Raw genomic sequence first — 14,169 nt, 5'->3', positions numbered from 1 at the left:
TAGATAATCGCTTATTTTACTGATCATAAATTCCATAAGGTCGGGGTTGGTCATCAATTTTCTTTCTAGACATTCCAAACGTTTTCGAGCCATTGCAAAAGAATTTGGTAATATAATTTTGTCGTACCTCCATAATAAACCTGTCTCCCATCTCTTCTCTGACTCTAAGTACTTCGTTGTAGATTTCATTATCTGTAGCGATCGTTCATCTTCTTTGGATATTAAGGGTTTAACAGTCGGACTAATACCCACCGACTCTATGGAGAAATAATGACGCATCATCTCCTCTAATCGTGTGTCTTTATTGCAGTCGCATAGATGCATAACCCTTTCCGGGGAAACCAAGCCAGAAGTATCCTTACCATGAACGGACCAGCCTAGGCGACATCTAGATGCTATTAAGCCGTCGCTATCTTCTTCTATAACCTCTAAAGGTGTAACTAGTTTAGCATTATCTAAGCCGATCAAAATAAGAGCCTTCGAGGGGCCATATTGCTGTATAGGAAGAGACTTTAAATGTGGGTGATCCATTATAGTATTAATATCAAGTGACTGTTTGGGCAAATCTAAATTTGTTATAGTGCGAACTTTATGAAGTCTGTACATGGTTGAGTTTTGTTGTTGTGATGATATATTCAAACTTATGCGTTTAGAATTTTTTTCGTTCTTAGTTACGTCACCAGTCCACTTCATACAAAGTTCTTCAGCAGGGCCATCTAAGTGTAACTTATCAGCAAGTGTGGTATCGATTAGTGAAATAGACGATCCTTCATCGACTAAGGCTAAAGTTTTTATAGATTCGCCAATTCCATATAAAGTCACTGGTATGTATCTAAACAGTACATTTCTTCGTTCTTTTGAGTGAAATAGAACATTAGAATTCTCTGTACTAACATTTGAACTTTGTGTACTCGGTGAGCTATCATTAGTATTGACTTCGGCTGTGTACGATTTCTGCGAATGAAGAAGTGGATTATGAGCCATTTTGCAATCGTCTACACCACAAGCTTTCTTAGAGTTACATCGACGAATCAAATGATTTTTAAAACAGCGTATACAAAGTTTATTTTCCTTAATAAATTTCCAACGGTCTTGACGACTAAGATTTATAAATTCAGAACATTCTTGCAAACGATGATGGCCACTGCATTTTGCACAAGACAATGTGCTTGTTGTAGTCCCTGCTTCATTCAAAAGAACTCTTTCTTTATAATTCTTGCGGCCAGTTTTTTCTTCTGTGTTAGTGACTAACATTGAACTTAGAGATGTTACCTGGCTTGCACATGTTGCCAAATTATAAAGCCATTCGTCGAAAATAGTGATGTCGACACGGAGAACTTCTGTACGACGACGGCCCCAATCAAGTTTCATTTCACCTGGCAACTTACTCAACAAATCATTTAGAAGCATTGGATCATTAAGGTAGTCATTAAGCCCAATTGCCTGCATCGTTGCTCTATAATTTTGTACTGCTAGCGCGAAGTGTATTAACGTTTCCAATTGATCTGTTCGCACAGGAGCTAATTGTCTTAGTTTTCTTTGAAGTGATTCATGTATAACATCCGGACGTCCGAATAACATTCTGAGAGTTTCTATAGCAAATTGCACTGTACATGGCATCATCAGTTTTCCGCGCACTGCTTCCAAAGCTGCTCCCTTGAGGCATTTTTGCAACCTTATCAAATTTTCTTGATTTGAAAATCCACAACGTTCAGTTGACTGCTCATAATTTGTAATAAACAGCGGCCATTCTTCAGGATTGCCGGAAAAGTATGGCAAGTCCTTTGATATTACCTGACGAGAAGCCACCTGTGAGGGCGAAAGTATTGATTGAGAAAATAAATTATTTGTCATTGGATTAGTCGATTGTAAGCCATCGTTGGTTATTGTAGGAATTGATGGTTGTGGTATAGTTGTAGGTTGATTGTTATACAGACCGTTTTGTTGACAATTTTGATTTTGATCGTAAATGGACGGATAATGCGTTGTACCTAAAGTTGGTCGTACTTGAGGGTACCACCGGGATGCGTTTATGTTTGGGACCGAGAAAGCGGTTGTGTAATTATTAACACCGTGCGAAGTCAAGTGACCATATCGAGAATTCATTTCAGTAACTCTTGTACTTGACAATACGGGTCCTGTATTTAATGGCATATATGGATGCCCATATGCGACTGTCGATGGATTTACATACATGGGCAAAGTTTGAGAAAATTGCAATGGACTGGACCATGCGTGAGTAAAGGGAATGCCACTCGAGTATATACCGGTGCCTTCTAGACCTGTCCCATGAGGTAATGGAGCATTAATATTCGTATTTGTCACTGTATGTGCGGTAGCAGCGCTGGTGGCAGTTGCGTTTACATCTGCATTTATTGGTGCGGTTGCACTTGTTGTGACGACAGCACAGGTTGATTGTTCACTAGAAGGTGATGATTGTGGTTTCCCAAGATTACCAGAATCCTCCATTATGTTTCAAACTTGCAATTATTTCACAAAGTATTTTAGAATGTTGGCCGGCCAGGCACGTGGAAGTAAAACACTTATTTTCAGCAAAAAAGTCCAATTTATTTAATCCAGTTATTGGTATTTTACTTAAAGCTAAAATCTACATAAGTAAAATTTTGTTAATGATTTTATTATAATATATATACCATTTACTCACACTTGTGTTTCCTCAAATTTAATTATTAAACCTATATTTTATTAAATTTTGATGTTACACGGCCGGCGACCAAATTAAAAAAGGTAGAATATAAAACAAAGCAGATTCGCAATAATTTACTGACAGTTGAACAATAAGTGTGCACTGTTGCATTTTTGGCAGGGTTTGCATTTGTTACCTTTTTAACTCCTTAACACCGTCTTTTAGACAATTTTTTATATTTCAATCTCTCATTACACTATTTTTCGTAAACAAATGTATGCATTATTGCCATACTTTCTACTGAATGCTTTAGTTAAGTAATCAAATGATGGTGAAACGTAAATCGGTAACCGTTGGTTAAATGGTCCCCGTTAAACAAACCGACAGTTAGTTAATTTCCCGGTTAAAATGAAATAATCGTACATTGTGAAAATGGCCGTTAGTTGATGTTTATTCGAAAAGCGTCTCTGATAAACTGCTAACGACTGCAAACTCTGCTACTATTTATAACACTGCCATCTGCACTCTAGATTTCTCTTTAACTGTCTAGAGGTTTCTAATACATACGCCATCTGTGGTGTACTTTCTACAATGTTCTTTAACTGAATATTCGAAATCGAATACAGCGTTGCTAACTTACGATCAAATCAACTGAAAGCTTTTATTTAATAATGCCCACAGATATGTTACAGTTTTGCAGCACTGTTATTTGAAAGCATTATGCTACTTTTAAATCAGCCGTTAAAATCGTTATATTTGAATTCAAGTACAATTTCGTAACAATATCAATAACCAAACAATAATTCAACAATTGGAAGTGAAATACCTCGGAATACATCTCGATCGTCGCCTTACATGGAAAAGTCATATAGATGCAAAGTTGACTCAAATGAAATTGAAATCAATTCAAATTAATTGGCTTATTGGCAGAGACTCTACGCTTAGTTTAGATTGTAAACTACTACTTTATAACATGATCATAAAACGGACATTGTGTTATGGCATCAGTGTTGCCAATTTAGCCCTTTTCAATTTTGTTTAGCCACTAAAGAAATAATTTAGCCTTTTTTATTTTCATTTAGCCCTATTTAATGGCTAAATTAAAACTTATATATTTACTCTAACGGTCTGAAATTTTTGCTGTTGAAAATGAGTAAAATCATTTCTAATATTATGACACAAATTAACTAAATTGTTGAACCAGTAAACAATTTAAGCAGTTTTAAGTTGGAACCCTCTCATAGTTAAATGGTCATAAAATCTAAAATCTGTTTGTTACCAGCACCAAATATTTTTGCTACCTTTATTTTCATATGTTTACTAACTAATGGCACTATGTCCCGGTCCACACTGTGAAACATTTGCTGCAAAACATTTTTAAATTCTCCTTTGAAACTGCATTCGTGTCCACATGACATTTCTGTACAGAACGAATAAATATGGATGCCATACTCAACAAAAACGTCATGTACATGAAACAGAGTACCCTTTTCCATTCCTCTTTCCCCTTTCATCAACAATCACAAATGTTTTGCAGCAAATGTTTCACAGCATGGATGGGGACTAATGGAAACATTTAAATTTTTTTCCAATGAAATTTTTTCTGCACTTTTCAAGTGGCATATTAGTCATATATTCAATTATCAAAATATTCTCCATCGATTTCGGAGTTATCACAAAGGATTACTTTAGAACTTGGCTTTCATATAAAAAATTTGCATAGGAGCATTTTGCAGGCCAGTTTATTTTAAAGTTAAGAATCAACATACAGGAATAAACGTTCTTATTTTCTTCCATTTGAACGTGTGTTATATTCATACATTTTTGTGTGTCTATTCGGCATAGCCAAATGTAACATTTTAAGTTGGTGTAAAATGTGTGTGTGTGTTTTTAATATAAAAATGTAAGCCCTTTTTTAGCCTTTTTTCTAAGTATTTAGGCCTTTTTGTTCACCAACAATTGACAGCACTGTATGGCATAAAGCTATGGGGCACGGCCTCAGCGTCAAATGTAGAAAAGATCCAAAGACGCCAAAAACAGTTTCTAAGAATGATCACAGTTGCCCCCTGGTATATCAAAAACGCGAATATACACAAAGATCTAAACGTGCCCATTGTAAAAACTGAAATCTCGAAAAATGCACAAAACTATTTAAAAAAACTTGAAGTTCACCCAAACCAATACCCACCCGGTTGACCACATCGATTTTATTGGTTTAATATTTTTTTTAATTTTGTTTCGATTTAAATGAAATTTATACTCACTGAACAAATTCTAGAATTCTATAGAATTTAATAGAACCATTTTAAACTTTTTATAAGTTTTTTTCAATTTTTTAAAATTTCGTTCGTCGCATATATTTATAGAAGTGTAGTGTCACCCGGGTGGGTATTGGTAAACCATGTACATAAAAAACCTTTGGTAAAGCGAAGGTTAAGAAGGAGGGACACAGCAGACCTAATATAGAAGGAAGAATGCCAATTTAACCAAAACAACCATGAATAAAAAATTTTAAATAAAAATTGAGTTGAAAAGAAACCAACCAATTGTAGTAGGGAATGTAAGAAAAGATAAAACTTACTGTTTATTGTTGGTGTTTTGTTTAAGCTTTGATATTTTTACAAATAAAGCTTGAGTGTCTGTAATTCTCATTCACTCTAGTGTTTTATTTGTATAATATCTTTAGTTTTTCTAAAGCCTATTGGGAAAAGGTTTGCTGATGATCTGGCCTAAGCAACCAGTGAAATGCGCATAGGAACTAGCTTATCCCCCAACAATAAATTTCAGTGAATTTATCAATTATTGGGAATTCAGCACACTAATTCTTAACAAAAATTTTTTCGTCCGGCACTGGCTGGACTAATTAAATAATAATTATTAGTTATAAGATTTGAACCACTTATTGTTAGTTCATTAAATAATGGAGATACAATAAATAGATGAAAATTAAAAAAAAAAGGTCTTCTGTTGTTGGGCATTGTGAACTGCAGGTGATTATGGCGGAGAATGCTGTGGTGGTGCTGTGCATCTTACGGAATCCATGCTGGTAGTTGACGGGTCAGCTGGGGGAGGAGAAGAGCTTCGAGTGTCTTCGCTAAAGGTGACAGGAGGGAAATCGGCCTGTACCATTGTCCCTCACTCGCGATTTTCCCAGGTTTTAACAATGGAATCACTCGACCCATTTTCCAGACATCGTGTATTGTAAAGCTCCTTACTAACAGGTTAAAAACCGTTGTCAGGTACTCGCTCCCCGCTCGCCTAGGTGTTTTAGCATCAGCATGGAAATTCCGTCAGGTCCTATTGCTTTTGAAGGCTTAGCTGTGTTGATGTATTCTGCAACTTCAGTTGGTGTGTTCGAGACTGGAAGATCGTGTAGTTTGCGGACAATACTTCTTTTCGCCTTGTCTCTCTCGGGGTGCTCAATAAAATTTTGGCAAAAAGCACGCGCACACCGTTTAGGGTCGGATATGGTGTTGTCTGCAAATTTAATCGCGACCCTATCATCCTTCTTTGTCTGGTTGGAGAGACACCGATCTGTAGACCACAACTTGTCAACTCCAGAACTTAAGTTGCAGTTCTTCAAATGATCCAACCATTTGTTTCGCTTGTCCTCATTTACCAACCTGGGTTGTCAGGTTTGGTACTTCGGATGTCATCACACTCATCTCAGAGTCCCGCTGCTTCTGCTGGGAAGTGCGGTCGCACTATGGATATTCTACCAGCGGGAATGAAGCGAGCGGCTGCTGCGGTTACTGTTTCGCGAAACTTCCTCTCTGCTTTGTGTACGTTGGAGGGAATCGGTAGACCATTGAAGATGCGATCGGTAAATTCTATGAAGCCGTGTCAGTCTGCTTTCTTTTGGTTGATGTAAGTTCGGCTTTCAGAGACGATGAAATCGTTGGGTCTGTCCAGACAACCGATTATGGGAAAATGGTCTGAACCTAGAGAAATAACTGCACGCCACGTTGTGCAGTTAATCAGACCAGATCATCATTTAGTGTGCAGAAGGTGGATTCGTCAATTTGTTCCGCCAGCAACGCTCCTTCTGGTCTTCCCCAAGATTTGAGTGCCAGAGCTGGTGATGAGCGTTGAAGTCCCCTAGAACCAAACGTGTATCACCATCTAGTAAGGTCCTAATGTCGGGATGGTAGCCTGTTGGACAGCTGGCGGAATGTAGACATTATAGAGCTCCAACTCCGTATCTCCCGATCTGACGGAACGTTGTATCCCTTGTATTACTCGTAAGTTTAGTCTCCTGGACCGCAGTGACCACGATGTTGTGTTGGCGCATAAATCGGGTATTTCGGAAATCTTCCCTTGGAGGCCATTGCAGTTGAACAGCAGTATGGATATCACCCCAGGTCTACGGACTGCAATCGATGGTATGAGGGGCGATGGTTGTTGCTGCTGTTTTTGTGATTGCGGTGGGGAGGGTGGAGTTGTGGCGAAGGATGATGACGATAATGCCGAAGACGTTGATTAACTACGTCGATGGCAGCATGGGGCAACTTTATTATCCGACCACTCCCTTTCATGGGTAAGTCCGGAACAATTCCTGAGGTGACACCAGCCCCAACAAGAGTTGCACCTTAATTGAGTTGACATGTGGTGCAGTCGGTTCTGGCAAACCGTGGAAAATCATGGTCCGGGATTTTCTTCAACTCCGGCGCGGACCAGTAAAATACGGAGCAGCAATGCCGGAAGGTGCAGCTCCGGTTGAAGCGCCTCTGGTGGTGAGTTGGCGCATTAGTCAAGCCAACAACCTTTATTTAATTATATACTTCGGTGGCGTTTTAGTGTTATACCACCGAAGCAGGGCGCTGTTATAAATATTAGTTATTAGTAAACTAATAATTATTATAAACTGATGTTTGTTGATTGGCAGTGGCTGGGAATGGAACCCAGGTCACAAATACCATATCATGCTTAATGATCGAACGCGCTAACCAATTAAGCCCAGCACCCACATAAATGTATTTGTTCTCGAGTTCGCCTCTGTCAGCAACTTTTTTCCACGTTATAGCTCCTTCGACTCGGCAGTCATTGTAACACTCGTTCCTCTCTGATCTGTAACCTGCAATAACTCCTTAGCCCTTTCTTTACACTCGTTCTGGTCCCGCTGTCTTTGTTGACATTCTCATTAACAGCCTGTGTCGTGTTAGAGAATCACTAGCAGGATGCCAATAAGTGTTTCACGTCTAGCTACTGCACAGAATAGAAATTTTTTGGAAATAAATCTGGCATTTCTCAACGGCTGGACCGATCGGTATAAAATGAATTGGGCGTAGCCAAGGAGTATTTGAGTTTTAATAGGATTGCAAATATTAGGAACAATTTGATCCACATTCATTCCGAGCTATATTTTTTTGTTTATATAAGTTCATTTTTGGTCTTACAAAAAAAATTTCAAGTCAATATCTCAATTAGATTCAAAAATATGCCACTTTAAACTCCGTCCTTCAAAAATATTGCACTTTTTCATACTAAAAAAAGGGTATAAATTTTCTTAATGTGACTGAGTCAGAACCAGTGACTTGTGTTTGTTGGAATTTAAAAATTAATTAATCGCTTTATTGATATTACTTTTTTACTTATCCTTATTCATTTTTTCTTTATCTGATAATTTTAAAAATATGGTAGCACTGAAATCATTAAATAACATTATTTCATTCCATTTTATATATTCAAATTTTTTTTTTTATTCAATTGTAATATATGTAGCCATTTGGCCAATAACAAATTATATTACAAGTATTCTTATTATCTATGAGAACTTCCATACATCCTGACGACTCCTACAAATATATGTTCAATTAAAAAAAAGGGATAAGATTTTAATAACCCTAATTATCAGTATAAAGTCAAATATCATTCAAATTAAAAAAAGAATAAGTTTACGCTTAAAAGTAACAACTGCCATTGTAAAAGAGCGCATATTTCTAGGCAATAAATTCCAAATACGCGCAGCTTGTACAACAAATGATTGTTCATATATTGAGTTATATATTGTTACGGTCTGTTTTGTGCCTGACGAGTCTACCAGCTAACTCAGTTGTTCCCAGGAGGTCCCAACCCTCTCGTCAGTTTCTTGACAGCAACACAAAAAAAAAATACAAAAATGAAAACAAACAAAACTACAAACATTTTACACATGCCACCTTATAATCTTAGGACAGATGTTAGTCCTTTTAATCGCCCACCCAACCATGTCATAATATCTATTCCTCTAACTTTTTTTCTTTTCTATGACCCTATTCCCGCACCACCGAACTCACACACTCACCTGTTCATCATTGCCAAGATTTTAAATAATTAGCCAATCATTTTTGATTATATATGATTAATCTAATTTATAATTTATTTTATTAATTTTACCTAAATATAATCTTACAACTAACATACTAAAAAAATTCAAATAAAGTTCTTAAACTACACCAATATCAAATCTTAGTTTTAATTCTTATATATCTATTTTTTTCTATTTAGTTGTTTCTAATATAAGTAGATCTATAACTATATTTTGAACTGTTTTATTTACTTTTTTTTCTTTCTTTAACTATTTAAAACTCAAATTAGAAATTTCCTTTATTTTCTTGATTATTTTCTTTGCATAAAACCTACACTTAAAGGAGCTCCCTGAAGTCGTTCATGCCTAAACGTTTTAAATTTTTAACTTTTTATTATTTTAATTTGAGCCCTAAATTATCTTTCAACTTTCTTTTTATTTAAACAATCGTTATAGATATACCTATACTAAATTTTTTTTTTAATTTCTTTTTTTTCTTGACCTAATTATATTCTATAACTAAACACTTAAATACACATAGTTAACACTCTCGGAAAGCACACAGGTTTTTAACAATAACACACACTTATTCTTAAAAATTAATTAATCTATGATATTTTCTTATAATATTTTTTTTTTTTTAAATCTTTTCTTTTTCCACTTTTTTTCTGTAGGGCTTATTTTTATTTATATTATCAACGCTCGTCTTAAAAGACCTTACTGTATATATGTAATAGATGCTTCTTTATAATCATGCCCTGTTTTTTTTTGTTATTTTAAACACCACCAAATTATTCAATTCTTCGATGAATTTAAATTTAAACTTGTACAAATTACCTGGCTACTCCTCTCAAATTTTGTTCCCTTGGATTAATGTGTTGGGCACCGCTTTGAGCCTTTCTTCAAATTAATAAGGTAATAGCCAGCTATTATTTTAAACACACAAATAAACACAAAATCATAACTTATTAATATACATAGATATAACTAATATTCTTTATTCAAAATTAACATTTTAAATTCTATCTATTTTGTAACACAAATTATCTTTCAAGATTTTGATTTACAAAATAGAAATAAATTCCAAATATTGATTTGAATCAACTATTTAATTAACTTTTCTATTAACTTACGTTTTATTTTTGTTCTCTTTTGCGTGTAAATTTTAGAGTTATTTTAAATTTATAGCTTTCAGTTTTTTTTTTTATTTATTAACTTTATTATTTCATAAAATTAATTTATTTTAACTTTTCTTTTGCTCCTGCGGTTTTCTTCTTTTGATCGTTAATAACACAATAGATACTGACACTTTTCAATTTTCTTCTGACCTCAAAACTTAATTTTTCCTTCTTTTATACCTTTTTTTCTATTATATCTACATATGTATTTCAAATTTATTTTCTCCGCTATCCAATTTTCCCGCCGATCCTTAGGTAATATTAAAACCATATTATGTACATTTTTTTCTCCTATCGTATATATATTCATATAAAATTTTCCCGCTCTGTTTCTCAAAAATTATAAATAATATAAAATTAAATATCTTCCCGCACTTATAGATTTATATTCTTCACTTATTTAAGGAATAATTTTCGCGGTTAATTCCTTCCTAACCATACTTTTCATCCTCCAGGCTTTTCCCTATGATTCATATATCCAAACCTCTCTAATAACAGGCTATCAGAAATTTTAGATAGTAAATATGGTTTCATTCATTATTCAAATTTGCATAAATTTAAATTTTAATAAATATAACTAATATTGAATGAAAATACGACTCTGTTGTTTTTTCGTACTACTTTCTTATGCTTATTGAACATAGCTTTGGTACTCACATAAACAAACATCAGCTGTCCACTACACGTTGTAGTATTATTAGTCGCTGGTAAGTATGATAACATTAATTATTTTATTCTTTTTCTTTATTTTTAGGAGCTTTTGGAACCCAAATTTTGGATGAAGACTCTCCAGGTATATGTAAGTATCGTTCCTTTACATGTTTTTTTCATATTTATAAATCAATTTTTCTCTTTTTCTTTCAGGTAATTGAATTTGAATAAATCCACTGGGACTTGGGCATAAAGTGGTGGCTCCAATTACAATTTAGCCCCTCCCTATATAAATAAAATATAAATATTTGAAATCCACTGGGATTTGGGCATGGAGTGGTGGCTCCAATCATAATTTGGCCCCTCCCTATATAAATAATGAGGGAATCGGTGGCAATAGGTGCCTTAGCTACTCTCCCGACTGGTCTGTCTAAGGTCCCCCCACGAAAAATTTTTTTCCTGTTGCCAGACAAATGTAGGGGTTTGTGGTTCGTTTCCCTACCCCCCGCAACAAAACTCCGGTCTCGCAGATGAAGGCTGAGGGGACGGTGTGCGGGTATATACAAAAATAATTTGGCCCCTCCCTATATAAATAATGAGGGAATCGGTGGCAATAGGTGCCTTAGCTACTCTCCCGACTGGTCTGTCTAAGGTCCCCCCACGAAAAATTTTTTTCCTGTTGCCAGACAAATGTAGGGGTTTGTGGTTCGTTTCCCTACCCCCCGCAACAAAACTCCGGTCTCGCAGATGAAGGCTGAGGGGACGGTGTGCGGGTATATACAAAAATATTCAACGTGGGGAACTCCCACACCCTGAAACGAGTCTCAGTGATTATAGCCGGGCAATAATATTACTGATGAAATACATTAGCGATATTTGCATTTGTCATCACCTTGAATAATCACGGGAAGTATTAATGTAACTATTATTTATAAAAATTATTACTTTGTTACTTCTCTATTTTCCAGAACAAATTGAACATTATGAAGACTGCAACGAGGATCTATTGAAAAGTACCTGAAGATGTTTTATACGGATATATCTACAATAATATACTGGAGTGAAAAACAACGTTACAGATGACATTGCACCGTAAGTTCATTAAACATTATTTCTCTTTAAAGAAAAACTTTTTAGAGACAAACTATATATAATTAGAATTCACGTCAGGCATCATGGTTCATAGGTTTGAATATATATCACAGATCGATTTTAAAGTCTACAACAAATAAGTACAAGTGACTTATTAGGACTATACAAACATTCAATACATACTATATTTTTAGTTATAATTGTTGTTCTTAATCCTAATATTGCACTTATTATCATTTTATCACAGACAGTTTTTAAATCTAAAAATAAAATCAGGTACGAGGGCAGTATAGGACAACACTAACATATATGTTTAATAATTACTATAATAAAAATTTAATAATAATTTGTGTCATTATCCTAATATTGCACTAGTTCATGATATTATCACAGGTTTAAAAACGTATCCGTTTGTAATTAGATGTATTATATTATTACACTTTAATATCTTTTAAGTGATATATACCTATTGATTTGCCTTGCAGATCTTTTAATTCGTACATATTATTCCCCACCGGTTTCACGATCCTACATTTTAGAAATTTTCGACAAAATTTGGCATTAATATTTTTTCCAAAATTACTTAAAATGGTATTTCTGCGAAAAACTTCTTGTCCTGGTAGTAATTTCACATTTCGAGCTCTTTTGTTGTACCTTAATGCGCTCTTTTCATATGCCTCATGCATGTTTTCCCTAATTCTATTCCTAACTATTTCTAATTTCTCATAATTGTTATTGGTTTCTATTTCATGATCTGTTAGGGACATCAGTTTTCTAGCAAGTCTGTAATCACTACCATTTAAGAACATGTGAGAGCCAAATAAAGCAAAAAAAGGTGTAAATCCTGTGGCTGAATGAACAGAGTTTCTAAGGGCACATTCTATTTCTGATAAGTATAGGTCCCAGTCTCTATGGTCTTTACTTAAAAATGCTCTAATTGCTGACAAAACTGATTGGTTAACTCTTTCAGAGGCATTTGATTGCGGAGAGTAAACTGCTGTTTTCATATGCTTGATACCAAATGTCTCTACTAGAGTTTGAAATCCTTTAGCAATGAATTGGGAACCATTATCACTATGGATAATTTCAGGTACTCCGAATTTGTAAAAGACTTCTTGTGTTAAAAATTTCACTACATTTGCTGTTGTTGCCTCTTTCATGGCCTTCAAAAAAATAAACTTTGTAAAGTGATCCATCACTACAAAAATATAACAATTACCACTTTTGGATCTGGGGTATTTCCCCAAAAAATCGATGTACAGTTTCTGGAAGGGTCTTTCGGTAACCACTTCTTGTCCTATTTCAGGCATTAGGTTTCTATTTGAGGGTTTGGTTTCTTTGCATATTATGCACTTTTTTACATACTCTTTAATCTGTACAATCATTCGAGGCCAATAGAAAAATCTTTTAATACGCTCGATTGTTTTAGCTGTTCCGCCATGAGCCGATGTATTTGAGTTATGTGCTTTTTCTATTACCGCATATGTTAAGTTCGGAGGTATCCACAATTTCCATTGGAATGGATCTTCCATATTTCGGCCACAATTGGTACGTTTAAAAATTCGGTTATCCACTATTTTTAAGTCTGGAAGCTGTGAACTATTTTCTGTAATATGTTTAATTAAATCTTGATATTCTTCCGATTCGAATTCCGTAGTTTCAAAGTCCAGCAAATCTTCGGCTTGTATTTCTTCTATGTATTGTTGTGGTATTCGAGATAACATGTCTGCAACTATATTTTCGGATCCTTTTCGATGCTCTATCTGAAAGTCAAAAACTTGCAATTGCAATGACCATCTAGCGAGACGTCCGTTTAAATCTTTGAGAGTCATCAGCCACTTAAGGCTAGCGTGGTCAGTTATTATTGTAAACGGCATCATTTCTATATAAGGTCTAAACTTTTTGACCGCCATTACTGCCGCTAAACATTCTTTTTCTGTCACAGTATAATTCTTCTGACACGGATTCAATTTCTGTGAATAGAATGCTATTGGATGCTCTTCATTTCCATCGCTTAATTGATACAATACAGCACCTATCCCATAATCAGAAGCATCACATTGGATGTAAAAACGCTTTGAAAAATCAGCATGACGCAAAACTGGGGCTGATGTTAAAGCCCTTTTAAGCCTTTCAAAAGATTCTATCGCCTCAGGTGTAATATTAAATTTGGCAGACTTTTTTAAAGTATCGGTCAAAGGAGCTGATATAGTAGCAAAATCTTTAATAAATCGCCTATACCAGTTCCTAGAAAGCTCCTGACTTCCCTCACAGATTTAGGCAGTTTTATATTTCGTATGGCTCGTACCTTATCT

This window comes from Calliphora vicina, chromosome 1 (genome assembly GCF_958450345.1).
Source record: "Calliphora vicina chromosome 1, idCalVici1.1, whole genome shotgun sequence".
Lineage (NCBI taxonomy): Eukaryota > Metazoa > Arthropoda > Insecta > Diptera > Calliphoridae > Calliphora > Calliphora vicina.
Note: the sequence above shows the minus strand (reverse complement) of the source record.